This window comes from Talpa occidentalis, unplaced genomic scaffold (genome assembly GCF_014898055.3).
Source record: "Talpa occidentalis isolate TD23 unplaced genomic scaffold, MPIMG_talOcc4v2.1 talOcc4.2, whole genome shotgun sequence".
In the NCBI taxonomy this organism is placed as follows: domain Eukaryota; kingdom Metazoa; phylum Chordata; class Mammalia; order Eulipotyphla; family Talpidae; genus Talpa; species Talpa occidentalis.
The window spans coordinates 34,047,469-34,062,573 of record NW_023602073.1 but is presented as its reverse complement, the minus strand read 5'-3'; positions in this window follow the sequence as shown (position 1 = coordinate 34,062,573).

Below are 15,105 nucleotides of genomic sequence, written 5' to 3'. Positions count from 1 at the left end.
AATGACCAGAAAAAGGAAAGAATTTAGAAAGACAGTTGTAGCAGAATAAAGTTTATGGGACTTGAGAAAGCAAGATAAGCTTTATGGCAGCTTTTAGTGGTCGTTATGTCTTAACAGGCATCCAGTTTATTTATGTTTTAGGGAGTTTTGCTGTTCTCCCCCTGCGCGCATGGTTCCTTGCCCACACCGGACCTCAGGGACCATGGCAACAGTCATTAGCCCTGAAGGTCACTGCAGGGGGAGGTGCAGCAATAGACCTTACATTCATGTCTCTAAAGACACCTATTCTGCTTTATCAAACCTTGGCCCTAACAGGGTAAACTGTTAAACATGTTTAAAAAACACCTTTAATCTGCCATTGTGGCGATGGGAATCCCTTCACAAATAAAAGCTGATAATGGACCTGCCTACATGTCCAAAGCCTTTAACTCTTCCTGCTAGAGTGAAATATTCAACATGTGCCTGGCGGCCCTTGTAGCCCTGCAGGACAAGCTACAGTTAAAAGAGCCAACAGGCTCCTTAAAACATAACTTATAAAACAAAAAGGGAATCGAGAGAGCAAGTTGCCCCCACGGGAACAAATATATAAAGCTCCACTTACTTTAAGCTCCCTAAATTGCCACCCCTCCGCCCTAACAGCTGTGCAGGCATCTCACTCCTGCTGAGTCTGGACGAGACCTGCGGTTGGCACCGACCCCGCCGCCAGGACCAGACTGGCCGGGCCTGTCCCATCCCTGAGCCGGGATGGGGGCGCTGCTGTCTGTCCCCGCAGGCACGGGCTGTGCGCCCTGACCAGGAGTTGGGTCCCACAGGGGTGAATCCCACTCGGGAGACTCACCCCATTGCCGGCTCCGCGTCTCCCCACAGCCCCAGGGCACGGGCGGGGACCTGGGCAGCCGCACCCTCCGGTGCTTCCCGCGCTCCCGGCTGCCCTTGGCTGTTTGCGGGTCTCTCCGCGGGGTCCTGGCCTTGCTCCGGGGGCGCCCAGTTTGCAATTCCCCCAGCCGTTAGCTCAGGGTTGCCCACATTTCCTGCCGCAGGGCGTGGTGCCTGTTCTCTACCCTGCTGGATCTCTAGTTTGCTCTTGTTTTTTTCTCTTTTCTGGGCCAGCTTCGTGGGTGGGGCAGGGCCACAGGGTTCTGCTGCTTTTCTCTTTTCTCCTCTTTCATATGCAACTTTCCTCTCCGGGCAATTTTTTAGCACCCCCAGTTTATCTTCTGTGTCTCGGTTCTCACGGGGACCTGCCGCTTTTTCCCCCTATTTATTGTTTTTACAGGAGAACTTACTCGTTTCTTTCCCACCGTGTTGGTCAGCTGACTGTTCCTGAGATCCAATACTTGCCATATACCCGCCTCCCAGGAGGGGACAGAAAAGGACAAAGATTAATCTTGTGGACTCAATGAAGCATCCACTCCACTGAGCTGGGGTGATCTAAAAAAGTTAACAAGTGAAGCAGAAAATACTAAAGCTCAAGGGGACGCCTGAGACCCCAGAAAATCTGTTCTTCTCAATGTTAGCTCACATCACCATAAATTCTAACGGCCTTAATGATACTGGAATTGCAGGTTTTCAGGCCTAGTCTCCCAGCCAGAATGGAGAAGCCAGGAATGATCCCAGGCTGCAGGGGCAGCGCTGAGTCCCAGCCACTTGACCCCCAAGTTCCAGCAGGAACTTCGCAGATGCTCAGGCAAGCAAGCGAGAAGAGGCAGATTTGCTTAGAGAAAGAAAACGTTTATTGAGGAGAACAGTAACAGAAATAAAGTGGGACTCTCAGGCCAGTGGAACGAGGCCAGGGAGGGGCAAGGAAGCCCAAGTGGAGTCGGGCCTCAGGGAATAGAGACCTGCTTTCTCTGATTACTCTAAAGCTCCACCTGGCTCTTTGTGATTGGTTAGTCCTTGGTGTCTCACTCACTGCCTGAATGTCTCTGCCCAGAACTGAGTGTCTGCGTCCCAGCCCTTATCTTTTTTTCTTTATTGTCCTTGTCCAGGAATATCCTGTTGCCCCTAGTCCTGGGGAGTGTGATTAGTCCCCTTTGGAATTTGTTGCCCTTATCTCTGGAGCCTTCCTGAACTCTCCTGAAGTCCCTGCACTGCCTTGGGGCTGCCTAATTATCCCTAACTTGCCCTAGGACACATTCCCCCCTCTATGGATGGAGCCCCTAACTGTCCTTGGGACAAAGGATGTCCATCTGATCAGTGACTACTTCCTGCTGAATGCGGGCAGGCGAGGTGGGGATACAGTCAGGGCTCTTCTTCAGGGCGATGGTCTAAGGGACCTTGGAAGAAGGATGGTGGAGGCTTTATAGTGGGTTCCATTTGAAGGACCAGATGGAGTTTGATGGCCCCACCCCTTGCCCAGCAGGAACGTTTGGGAGGCTTGAACACAGAGAGAATTGATAAGGCTGCTCTGGGTCCCAATCCGTAAGATGGATCCCTTTGACCAGGAATGTGGAGGCAAGGCCAGGACACATTCTGGGTCAAAGATCAACCCCCCAGGATCAGACACCCCTTTACTAACCAGCCCAAAACTTACTCCCCAAAGCAAAACTGACAAAACCAGTTATAAAAGGGAGCCCAAAATCTTTCTTCACTTGCAGATCTTTCCTGTCTCCCTAGCTGCTTCTCTTAGCAGTGTATTTGAACAAATGTGCCTTTTCTGTTCTCCAGTCTGCCTCTGGTGAAATTTTTCACCCCTGCACCTCTGGCCTGTCAAGGTATGGTTAAGAATTTGAAAACCAAGCCACCACTCCTTGGCCAGAGGCAAGTTTGGGAGGCTGGAATGATAAAGGGGGTGGATGGAATTGCCATGGAAACATGGACCTTAAGCTGGTGAGGCCCAGAACTGATGACCCTCTATGCTGATTCAGATCATCAGTCAGGACACACCCAAGACTAGTCACCCTAACCAGTCAATGGTTCTAAAGCGTAGAGACTTGGGACCCAAACTCTGAGCAGTCCACCCTTCCTGTTTCGCCCTCTGCTTCTTTTAGCAGTGTATTTCAATAAATTCACCTGGTATTTCCCATCTGTCTCTGGTGAACTCTTTCACCCCTGCAACAGGGCCTCCACCTTGATGCTTCCCCACAACATTCTATATCAATAATCTTTGTTAGATAGAGTGGTGTGATTTCTTATAAAAGAAGATGGAACCTAACCTCTTCAACTACACCAATCTTCCATCTACCCAAACCTCTACTCTTTGTTCTCTGAATTCAGCAAATAAAAATAAAACTTAAAAAAAAAAAAAAAGCATGGGCCTCCCCTGGTGGCGCAGCTGTTGAGTGCTAGGTTGCGAAGCTGCCCACAGCCTCTGCAGCGCTGGTTTGATCCCTTGCCACCAGCGAGGGTCTCACATGGCGCCACAGAACTCTCCTGTTGTGCCCGCTGCTCCCCTCAGCAGTGTATTTCGTCACTCTGCCTATTCTGTTCTCTGCTCTGGCTCTGGTGAATTCTCTCACCCTCCCGCACTTCTGACTGTACCCAGGGCTTGTATAAATAAATACATAAATCTTTAAAAAAAGAAAAAAAGCAAATTGCAATTACATCTCCCAAGTTTCTCAGGATAGAAAGTTTGGCAGCATCTTTAATTTCTGTCTTTCCCTCACTTTCTATATCCATCCAAAGCAGCCCTATTAGCTAACATCCTAAGCAAAGTACCACTCTGACCCACTCCTCTCTCTTTGTCTACTGCAAGTTTCTCCGTTGTTTTCCCTGTTGCATCTTGTTCTCCTACAATCTAGTTTCCCCAATGCAAAGAGATTTTCCTCAAACACAAACTATTCAATTCACTCCACTCGCCAACACCTCTCTCCATTTTCACAATTAGCATGAAGTTCAGGCCATCCCCCTGAATTAGGAAGTTCTGAGTGACTAGTTTCTGGGAATATCTTTGAGCTTGTCTCACAATTCCTTCTCCTTTGTCCACATGAAACACTGACCTCCTTTTTCTTACTGCAGGGTGATTCCGTCCTTTCTGCCTCTCTGTGCTCCCCTCTGCAATTGTGCTTTCTCCCAAACTTTGCTGTATGCATCCTGGTCTGTCAATAGAGTTCATATTGTCATTTATTGAAGTCTTATCATTTCCATGAAAGAATAATGTTTTCATAGCTTTACAGATACATACATTTTATTAAAAATATCCTGATGGGCTTCATATTTTGATGTTATCCTAAATGGCATTGAAAATTCAATTGGTTTGTTTCGATCCTTTGTACAGTTCCTATCACCATTTGTTATTTCTCTGTTGGATATTTTAAAACTTATTTATATTGCTTTTATTCCCTGCCACTGAAAAGTCAGTTTTATCACAACAGTTTTATCACAACAGTTTTATCTCTATATCTTGATCACTAGAACACTATCAATTCTACAAAAGTACAGTGTAGTTTCTCAATAATTAGTCATTGTTTCTTTTGAGTGAATATCATATATAGGTAAACTTGGAAGAAGTAATTAACCTCTCTAAATCTCCTTCCTCAGATATTAATATATTTGTAAGTGCACATATTGATATATGTAATACATATAGAATTGAAACAATGATACTTATACTTCCTGATATTTATCACTATTAAATCACTTTATTTTGGCTAAAGTGTTAAAAGCAACCTAAAAAACAAAGTATTCTGAATTTCCTAACATTTTTGTTTAGTTTTTAAGCACATTGGTATTGTTATGACCTATTGGATTTGTTAGTATATTCCTTCTCAAAGGAACTTTTATGCATATAGTATTATTATTTAATGTTATTTTTCTACTAAACTAGACTCCATGACACAATTATAGCCCCCAAAAAGAAAGACAGGCTGAAAAAGAATCCTGAAATTACCTCTTGAAAATTTTAGAATTTAAACCTTACTAGTTCACTCCAACAGTAGTAACTGTGCCTCCTTTTTTTTTTAATTTTTTTAAAGATGTATTTTATTTATACAAGCACCAGGGTACAGGCCAGATGCGCGGGAGGGTGAGGATTCCCCAGAGACAGAGCCGGGAACAGAACAGGCAGACTGACTGAAATCCACTGCTGAGGGGAGCAGCGGGCGGGGCAGGAGGGGTCTGCGCGCCACGTGGACCCTCGCGGGCGCGGCAGAGGCTGTGGACAGCTCCCCAGCGCGCCCCAACCGCCTGCGCCCCCTGTTTGCTGTTCTCCCCACAGTGTGAGCGCGACAGTAAAGCATCTGCACAAGGCAGGGCCAGGATGGGGACGCCTGGAAAAGCCAAAACCCAGGACGGGATTGCTCAGGACAGATGAAAGGGCCTCTCGGGCATTCCAAGGGTTGTAGTTAAGTGGCAGCTTCTTCCTTAAAGCTGAGAAACCGCTGGGGGTTCCCTCTGCCAATGGCTGTGGCCTCTGGCTCTGACGCCACAAAGAGCCCTTGTGACAGCACCGGCACCGCCTGCATCAGGCCCGCCCGGACTGCGCCTGTGTCCTCAGGAGCCGGGAAGCTCTGGACAGTGACCTGTGCACTCCGGACGCCGAGAGAGACAGTGAGAGCCTGTTTTGGGCTATTTGGTTCTCTTTGGGTTTATTTATTGTTTATTTATTTAATTATTTCTATAGGTTATTTATTTTAGTTATTTTATTTTTCTTTCTTTGTTTTTTTCCTTATTTTCCATGATTTTTTTGTGTTTGCTTATAGTTTTTTTTTCTACTTTTTCTTTTCCCTTTTATTTCTTTGTTTTTTATTTTCCTTTATTGTTTTGTTATTGGCTTTTTTTTTCTTTATTTTTTTACTTCAGTTTTTAGTTTTTTGATTTCTATTTTTCGAGTGGTCTCCCCCATTTTCCCTTCGGTTCTTGTTTCGTTATTTGTTCTTTCTTCCCCTTTGTCGTTTCTCTGGGTTTTTATTTTGGTTTGTTTGTTTTTCAGGTTTTAGTTTCTAATTGTTGTTCGTTCTGTTGTTTGTTCTATTGGTCTTTGTTGTTCTGTTTTATTCTTAAATTTAGTGGTTGGTTTTTAATTAGTTTGTTTTTAATCATATTTTTACGTTTACATCTCACTTGTCATTTTTTGTTTGTGTGGTTTCATTTATTTGTGTTGTAGTTAGTATTGCTAGTAAGCTGAGTGAGGTTAGTACTGGTGGTAGAGTTAAGTTAGCATTGTGAGTATTTAGTGAGGTTAGTGAATACTTTCTGAGTACTATTAATACTAGATTAATAGTCCATTTGTTAATATCGTAGGAGAGTCAGCTGTCAGCGGAGGTAGCGCAAGGGCTGGGAGCACAGTCAGGGCTGGTGAGGGTGGTCAGCGTAGTCAAGCGCACAGGCGCTATGTCCCAGGGACGTCAAGGGCAAAGCTACCTGGTGCTGCGGGAGCTGGGGCGGGGCTCCCACGCCAAGGTGACGCTGGCGCTGCACGCGCTCACGGGCACGAAGGTGCTCATCAGGGGCGTCCGCAAGTCCGAGGTGCCCGACCTCCGCCTCCTGGCCCGCGAGATGGGGTGCATGAAGGCCCTTCACCACCCGAACATCGTGGAGCTCTTCCAGGTGGTGGACACCGGGCCGGAGCTGCAGCTCGTCATGGAGTACGTGCAGGGGGAGGACCTGCAGGCCTTCCTGGACAGGCGTGGGCGCCTGGGCGAGCGCGAGGCCCGCCCGCTCTTTCGGCAGATCCTCGCGGCCCTCAGCTACTGCCATGCCAAAGGCATCGCGCACAGGGATGTGAGGCCCAAGAACATTCTGCTGACCGGAGAGGGAAAAGTCAAGCTGGCGGACTTTGGGCTCAGCGTCCAGGCCTTCAACCGGGCGCTGAGCACGTGCTGCTGTCGCCCAGAATACAGGGCCCCCGAGGTCTATCTTGGCCAGCGCTACAATGGCCCCAAGGTGGATGTGTGGAGCCTGGGCGTCCTTCTCTACAGAATGCTGACCGGCAAACTGCCCTTCAGGGCACCCCACCTCCCGGCGGTCAGGGTGCGCGTCCTGGGCGCGTACCTCCAGCTGCCCCACTACCTCACGGAGCAGTGCCAGGACCTGCTGGCCAAAGGACCTGCTGGAAAAGGACCCCTGGAGGCGCCGCCCCCTGGAGTGCATCCAGCAGCACCCCTGGGTAGCAGAAATGAGTGAGGGACTCCTGCCCTTCAGCGAGCCGTAGCTCAGCCCCAAGGACCCGGCCATAACCAAAGCTATGGAGAGCCTGGGCTACCAGAGGCGGGAAATTCGGGAGGCCATTGACGCTGACAAGTACGACGAGGTCATGGCCACCTACCTGATCCTCCGCTCCAGGAAGCAGGAGGAGGAGGAGGACTATGAGGAGGAGGGGGAGGAGCGGCCCAGGCGCGTCACCTTCCGGGTGCCAAAGCGCGTCACCTTCTGGGAGCCTGGTGACCCCGATTCCAAGGACAGCCCCCCGCAACTGGAGGTTTCGGGGAATGCCCGAAGGCCGGGTATCCTGCGAAAGCAGGAAGTCCAAAAGAGGGCAAAGGATGCCACCCCGGGCACCAGGGTCATCTCCGCAGGAGTCCCTGAGCTGGAGGACGCCCAGAAGCACACCACCGCCACAGGGCCAGGCCGCCTGTTAGAGGACGCCCCGAAGGGCAGACCCTCTGCGCTAGGCCCGGTGCTGAAGGACGCCTGGGGAGACACCAGCACCTCTGTGGCCGGACCCCAGCAGGAGGACACCAGGGAGCACAGAAGCACCTTGGTGTCAGTCCTCCAGCTGGAGGACGCTGGGGAGCACGGCAGCACCACTGACACAGGCCCCCAGCTGGAGAGGGACCAGGAAAGCAGGGCCAACACAATCTGTCCAGCGCCCCAGCCCTCCAGCACCCCCCTAGGACCTCCCCCAAGATGTGGCTGGCCTTCCAGTGCAGTGGCCCCTTCAGTAATCATCAGGGCCAGAGACAGGGTATTAGAAATTATCCTGAAATTTTGTTGCTGCTGTGCAGCATTCGAATTGCAGAGCAACAAAGATTAAAAATAGCGCCACACCAGGCAAAAGCCTTCCCACCCCCAAAGCACAACCACTCAGTGGCCATGGGGAACAGGAGTATACCAGGGAAGGTTGAGGCTCTGGAGAGGCTCAGGGGCTGGGCCCAGTCACAGGGGCCAGAAGCAGCATGAGACACACGGGACTGAAGCACAGAAATCTGGGCAAAACCGATGTCCCTGGAGCACAGATATCCCTGGAGCAGAGCAGGTACAGGGCCCAGGAGGGGTATGAGGCTGTGTGGGTGGCCCCAGGGCCAGAGGCAAGAAACCCTGGGCCTCTCTCCCCCATCATGGGCTCAGTTCCCTGAGGACCATACTGCCCCCTTGCTGGGAGAGACCTGCTGCTCTATCCTGGGAACAGGGATGGCACAGAGGGTGCAGGAGCTCTTGCAAAGGCTTGGGCCCAGGTGGTGAAACGTGCAGATTGCAAGGAGCAGATAGAGAAGGTCTCTAGCTCCCCTTAAGAAAGACTCGGGGACCAGTATATTAGAATCCAAACAGGACTCTTCAAGGTGGACAGAGTTTATCCACAGACCAACCTTACTCCACCACGACCTGCTCAGCTGGAAAATCCGCACATCTTCTTACACCAGGAAGCCCTAGGCTATGATCAGTCTCAGTCCCGCAGTGAGCACGCCTAAGTGTCCATTGTGTCAGCCCAGCTGGAATTTCCCCTTTTAAAAATCCTCTCCAGGGCCTCCCCCGTGGCACAGTGGTTGAGCGCTGGGTTGCGAAGCTGCCCGCAGCCTGTGGACAAGCAGTATGTATGCAAGCACATGGGCCCAACTCGGGCATGCATCCCTGCGCCCCTGGTCCAGGTTCCACTCAGCCTACAAAGTAGAGACCCTCTGACTCTCCCTCCTCTGTTTCTAATCCCATGACTTCAAGCCACTTCCTGTTCTTGTGTCTATACTTGGAGATTCCTGATCAGCACAGCCTCAGGCAAGGTATTAGCACTCACAGGGCCTCTGATCCTGATCTTATTTTTTCTTTTTTGCCCCATGCTTACTGTATTTCATCCAACGCTGGATCCAAGACCCGCCCCGTAGCACCTTTCACCAACTCCTCCACCCATATCCTCGCGTCCCTGCAAAGACTTTCTCATAACCAGGCCTGAGCCCCTACCCCGGTCTTTGCCCCCGTCCAGCAGGAAGTAGCCAAAGAAAGAACCGTCGCCCCTTTTCCTATCAACAAAAGGCTGGTATGAAAGGTCGATGCAGGGGCCAGGAATGGGGAAACCCACATAGAAACAAGATGGCCCTGACACCAGTACCCCTGATTCCATCAAACCAAAACTGAAGCCATAAGCAGGGGAAAACAACTCGGCTCCACGAAAAAACAACTTTGTTCCACCTAAACCCGTTTCCCCCCCGCTACCAACCCAGTTTTCCTGCCTAACCTCTCCTCACCCTATGAAATGACATCTCCCCCCACAACGGGCGTGACTTCAGGGACAACCCACCTTGGGTCAGCAGAGCTCGCCCGGGGACGCAATGAATTTTCCCTTCCTTTGAGAAAGTTTAGCCTGGCTCCCCTTTTCTTTGCCATGCCAAACCTTTCATCTTGGTGCCCGAAACCCGGAAGGCTGTGTCCCCTGGCGCTGGGGCCGCCTTCGCGTCCCTGGGACTCTCCTCTCCATGGCAGACGCCTCACATCCACCACCGGCCTTGATCCTTGGGGTGAGTCACCTGCCTGACCCTCCTTCCTAGGAGGCCCTCACCCCTGGTTACCCGGCTCCTCTCCTCACCCCCATCCAGGTCGACTGTTCCATAAACCACAGGCCTATGCCAGTCAGCCCCATTGCTCCTGGTTCTGGATTTGAGGACGCCCGTGCAGCCCAGGTGTCCCAGTCCAGGCGACAACCTAGCGGTGGAGACGTCCCCCTCGCTCGCCTGCCCCCATTCAAAGGCCAGGACCGGGTCGTGGGACGCCGCGATTCGGAGCCTGTGCCCCCAGAGGTTAGATGAGGAGGTGAGACGCTGCGGTCCTGAGTCTGTACCCCCATTCGTTGGGGAGAGGAGCCCACTTAGCCATGGGGTTCACACATTCCAAGCCGAGCCCGGCCAACCCTCTGGGACGCCTTCTCTCAAACCTCGATCTGCTGGGACTCGGGCCAGATCTGTGCTTCAGCGTCTCGTCTTCTCCTGCAACACTGCCCGGCCTCAGTGCCCATTGGAGAATGGCTCTCACTGGCCGGGACATGGCGCTTTCCATTTCACGGTCCTTACCGACCTAAACAGTCTCTGTCACCGCAATGGAACATGGTCAGATCCCTCATGTCCAGGCTTGCTTTCTCGTGCGCTCCCGTCCCTCCCTCCTGCAAACAAGTTCTACTTCCCAAGTCTCCAGATTCCTCTCATTCCTCGCCCTCTCCGGACCCCTCTTCTGCGTTCTCTGATCCTCTAGATGTTCAGTCTTCACCTCCCTCAGCTCCCCAATCCAGCCCCCGCTTCCACCTCCCAGCCAGCACACCTGCTCTCACAGTCGTCCTCTTTGTCCCCTTAGGGAGGTTGCGGGGACTGAAGGAGCAGGTGGAGTCCACGATCCTTTCCCTCTGTCTGATCTCTCCCAGATGGAAAAGCGTCTCGGCTGTTTCACTAAGGACCCCACTACCTACACCAAAGAATTTCGTTATCTTACCCAAGGTTACACCTAAGGTTACACCTATAACCTTCGGTGTCATGACTACACGTTATCCTCTCTTCCACCCTGACCTCTAATCACAGAGAACGTGTTTTTCAGTCGGCTCGAGGCCACGCAGATCAGGCCACTTCACTGACACAACCATGCCCCAGGCCCTGAAGCAGGTCCCCACCAGGAGCCTGGCTGGGAATCCCAGACTGACACTGACGCGGGTCGCAGGGGCAGGGCTCGCTGAGACGCTTCATCCCCTGCCTCTCAGCCGGACTCCAAGCAGCAGCCGGTCTCCAAGGCGGTTAATTTTGACAAGTTGCGAGAGATCACCCAGTTCCACCCCGTACAGAAGAGGACGGTGACTACAAACAATGGCGAAGAGCATATGGCTGCTAGAACTTTTCATAAACCTACCCGGGATGTGTTGGTTGCATTACAACTGGCGTAGACAGAAGGACAGTTCAAAGCAGGACGGCTCTACGCAGACGAAACCCTTTGGAACCTCTGGAGGGATTGCCGGGTGGCTGGCTAAGAGCAGATGGTACTCCGTGGCCAACCTCCTCGCCAAGTGGGCACCTCTCCAGGAATGGCCAGAGGTAGATGGATCCCCAGGGCAGTTGGAACAGGCCCTGTATGAAATAGAAGAAACCCTGAATGCATGCAGTGCCCGCGAGGCGGCAGGAGCCGTGGGATGGGTGTTTCTCACAGCTCTGCTTGAGTCCAGGCAGAAAGAGCAATCTAGAATCCAGCAAGTATGAGATGAGATGCGGAAAGAGATGCAGAAACTGCAACAACATTTGAGGATTCTGGAGGAAGAAGTTCAGAGAAACCAACCCACCATTCTGGAGATGCCAGACTCAGAAAGGAAGGAAGGAGAGGGAGGCTGGTCCTTTGCCCCAATCTCAGCCGTTAATGGCAAACCAACCTGCAATGCTGGAGATGCCAGATTCCTATGGAGAGGAGGAGGAGGCTGGTCCCATGCACTGGGTCCGCCTGGTGGTGACTCTGAAAATGAAGCAGCAGTGACCTATGGCCCCAAGGGGTCAGGCTGCTGGACCACCACAAATGACAGAATTTACTACCTATCGACCATACACCCAGGCAGAACTGGTGGACCTGGGCAAACATTTCCACCAGAAACCAGGGGAAACCCTTGGCAGCCTGGCTGCTACGTTTAGGGGACTGGGGGTGGATGGGATTATTTGCACAGCACAAGAGATGGACATACTTGACTGTGACTTTACACCCATCCTTGCAACAGAGGCTGCAGAACAGCCGATGGTGTCGCCAGGGCAACCACACCCTCCTGGAATGGATAATGGCTGCCATACGGACAGTATGGGCTGATGCGGGAGATGTGCCAGACACAGTAAGCAGATGACAGACGTACGCCGAGCTGGTACAGGTCCTTCGGGAATTGGGGATGTGGCAGGCCATGTTTTATGTGAATACCTGTGGTCTTGACGACGAATGTTTCACAGCAGGGATGAGAGACTTGGTATTAAAGAATGCCCCCTCATCCTCATTTGGATCCCTCCTGGCAGTTCTAGCACCCTATGTGGGACGTCAGATACACGACGTCACAAGAATGATAGCCAGCTTGGGCGAAGTAGAGAGCCGGCACTCTCAAACTCAGAAGGGAAAATGGGTAGTTGTTGAAAAGTCAAAAGGAATGCCAAGGAGGGAAAGGAAACCTCTTGGCATCAAAGAACCTATTAAAGTCACCCGTAATCAAATGTGGACAGATTTAGTGAGAGCAGGTGCAGATAGCACTAAAATACACGCACAGCCCAATGCATATTTGTTGGAATTATGGCAGCAGCTGCAAGAAGGCCAGAGGGTCACGCCCATGAGAAGGACTGCTGGTCAAGTGGAGCCTGGAAGCTCCAGGCCTCAGGAGTGCGCCCTGCGCCTGGAAGACCATTTGCTGCCAACCTCATCCTCGGGTAATGGCCTGATCACCTTCAGTAGGGTGAGGGCCAAGGAACCCGTCCACAGGGGACGGGCGGGGACTGGAGGCCACATGTGGAGCTTGCCATCCACTGGTCCCCAACTAACGTGCAAAGCGTTTTAGCTCTGGTAGACACAGGAGCAGAATGTACTGTGCTCTGTGGAAATCCAGGAAGATATCATGGGTCTACTTGTTGTATTGATGGCTATGGAGGCCAGAGTGTCAAGGTGACAACAGTGAGACTATCTCTGGGGATTGGGCGATTACCCCTGAAAGAGTATAAAGTATATGTATCGCCCATCCAGGAGTACATCCTGGGGGTGGATGTACTATGTGGCTTATGGCTAGAGACCACAGCCGGAGAGTTTCACCTTAGAGTGCGTGTGGTAAAGGCAATGGTGAGAGGACACGCTAAGCATCTGCCCACACAACTGCGAGTCCCTAGGCGAGTGACTCATACCAAGCAATATCGGTTGTCCAGAGGGAACAAGGAAATGACGGGCACAATATCAGAACTGGAGAAAGCGGGCATTGTGCGTACTGCTCACAGCCCCTACAATTGTGCGGTGTGGCAGGTGAAGAAGCCGATGGCTCTTGGCGCATGACAGTAGATTATCATGAGTTAAATAAGCTAGTTCCCGCCTTGCATGCTGCGGTGCCTTCGACAGCAGATTTGGTGGATCATCTGCTGGTGCCAATGAATGTCTTTTGCCGCTAGGTTGGTACCTTGCCTGGACTAACGTGTGTTCTGTTGTCTTTTGTTGTTATAGTGTGATGTGTACTATTTACTTTTGTGGGCCATGGCTGCGTTGTTTATGTTTGCTAAGAAACAAAATTGTCTATATGTAGATGGTCTGGCAGAAAACCCTGAGGGGGTGGATTGTAGGGTAAGGTAAGAAGCATCAGGCTTTTCTCCCCTCCCGCCATTAGGAGAGATGACCGAACCCTGCCGGCCTGAACACAGGCCTGATGGCGGCACCTGGAATAGGGTGGGGGTGCGGTGTCGAGGGTGGAGGAGGACAGTGGAGTGTGCGGAGGAGACCGGCGACTACAAACAAGGGCGAGGAGCATGTGGCTGCTAGAACCGTTCATAAACCCACCCAGAATGGGTTGGTTGCCTTACAGCGGGGTCCTGGGGTTCACTCTGGGAAAGGTGTCTGCAGAGCTCCCCTGTCAGTGGCTTGCAGCGAGTTTTCCGGGCGAGTTTCTCCACGAGACAGAGACGGTAGTTATATTTAAAGACCAGGTTTATTAGGGAAAGGGAAAGGGGCAGGTTTTGCTGAGAGAGGCCTGCATGGTTGCTGGCGGGCAGCCTTGACAGGTCACAGGCCGGCAGGAAGCTGCTGCCCTGCGGAGGGAGGGAGTTGGTAAGAAGAGGCACCTGCACAGTCCCAGGTGGGCAGAGGGAGTCTGCCCCGAGCCAGTGCAGAGACTTTACAGACACAGTCCTCTTCTGTTTGGGGGGGTCACTCCTTGTGAGCCGTCAGTTGGTTGCTGATTTTGGATAACCACGCAGAATCCAAGAGGGACCGGAGATACCAGGATGGGGAGTGGAGATTCCAGGATGGGCCCAATCTCCAAATCTTTCCCCTCAGGTCTGTGCTCCACTCCCTAGAGCATCTGATCCTGCTTGGGTCTCATGCCTTGTGATAAGGCCCTGGTGCCTAAGGGTCACGACCTCTACAGCTGGGTTCATGGTCATGCTATTACCCTCTATCCCTACCTCCTTGTGAGTCAGCTATGGTCTTAGGGCACCTCTGTTCCAGCCTTTCTATTCTGTCCGCCATCAAGGCCATTCCTATTATATTTTGTGAGGAGGGGAAGGTGGGTCCAGAATGCTGGGTGAGTACAGATTATGCGGCTCTCATAGCAATCAGAAAATTAATATCTTGCCAGTGACATCCAAGATTACCCCAGGCTCAACCACAAAGACCTCATCACTGGGGAGCTGACGACATCCTTGGGCCCTGTCACTTGTCTTCCAGGAGGTGTCAGCAGTCAGTCTGTTACAGGGCCAGAGAAGATCACCCCAGAACCCCCAAAGCTGCTTGGTCTAAATAGGTTCTGCCATCAGCTGCATCAACACAAAACATGTAAGATTTTAATGGAAAGGAACTTTAACACAATTAGTAAACAATACAGAAAAGACGAAGAATCTGTTAGAGGTCAGGGAGAAGGGCAGCCCAGACACCACAAACCTGCCTGCTCTAAATGGGTTCTGCCATCCGCCGCATCAACATAAAACATGAGATTTTAATGAAAAGGAACGTTAATACAGTTAGTAAACAGTACAGGAAAGGTAAAGAATATAGTTTCTAAATCAAGCACCCAAAGTTACCTGTCCCCTCGTGGGTGAAATTCCACCCAAACAGGATGGGCCCAGAGCAAGGCCCAAAGCCTGTCCCAAATCTAAAGCACCTTCCAAGGGGACCCACAGAAAAGGAGCAGAAACAACCAGACAAGTTTGGGAGGAAAAGAGTAAAACGAAAATCAAGACAAAAACCGCCATTGTCACCTCCCCATGGGTCTCTCACCCACATCTATGTCACCCAGTCCACGACCAAAAGGCAAGGATAGTTTCTTCATGTGTTTCT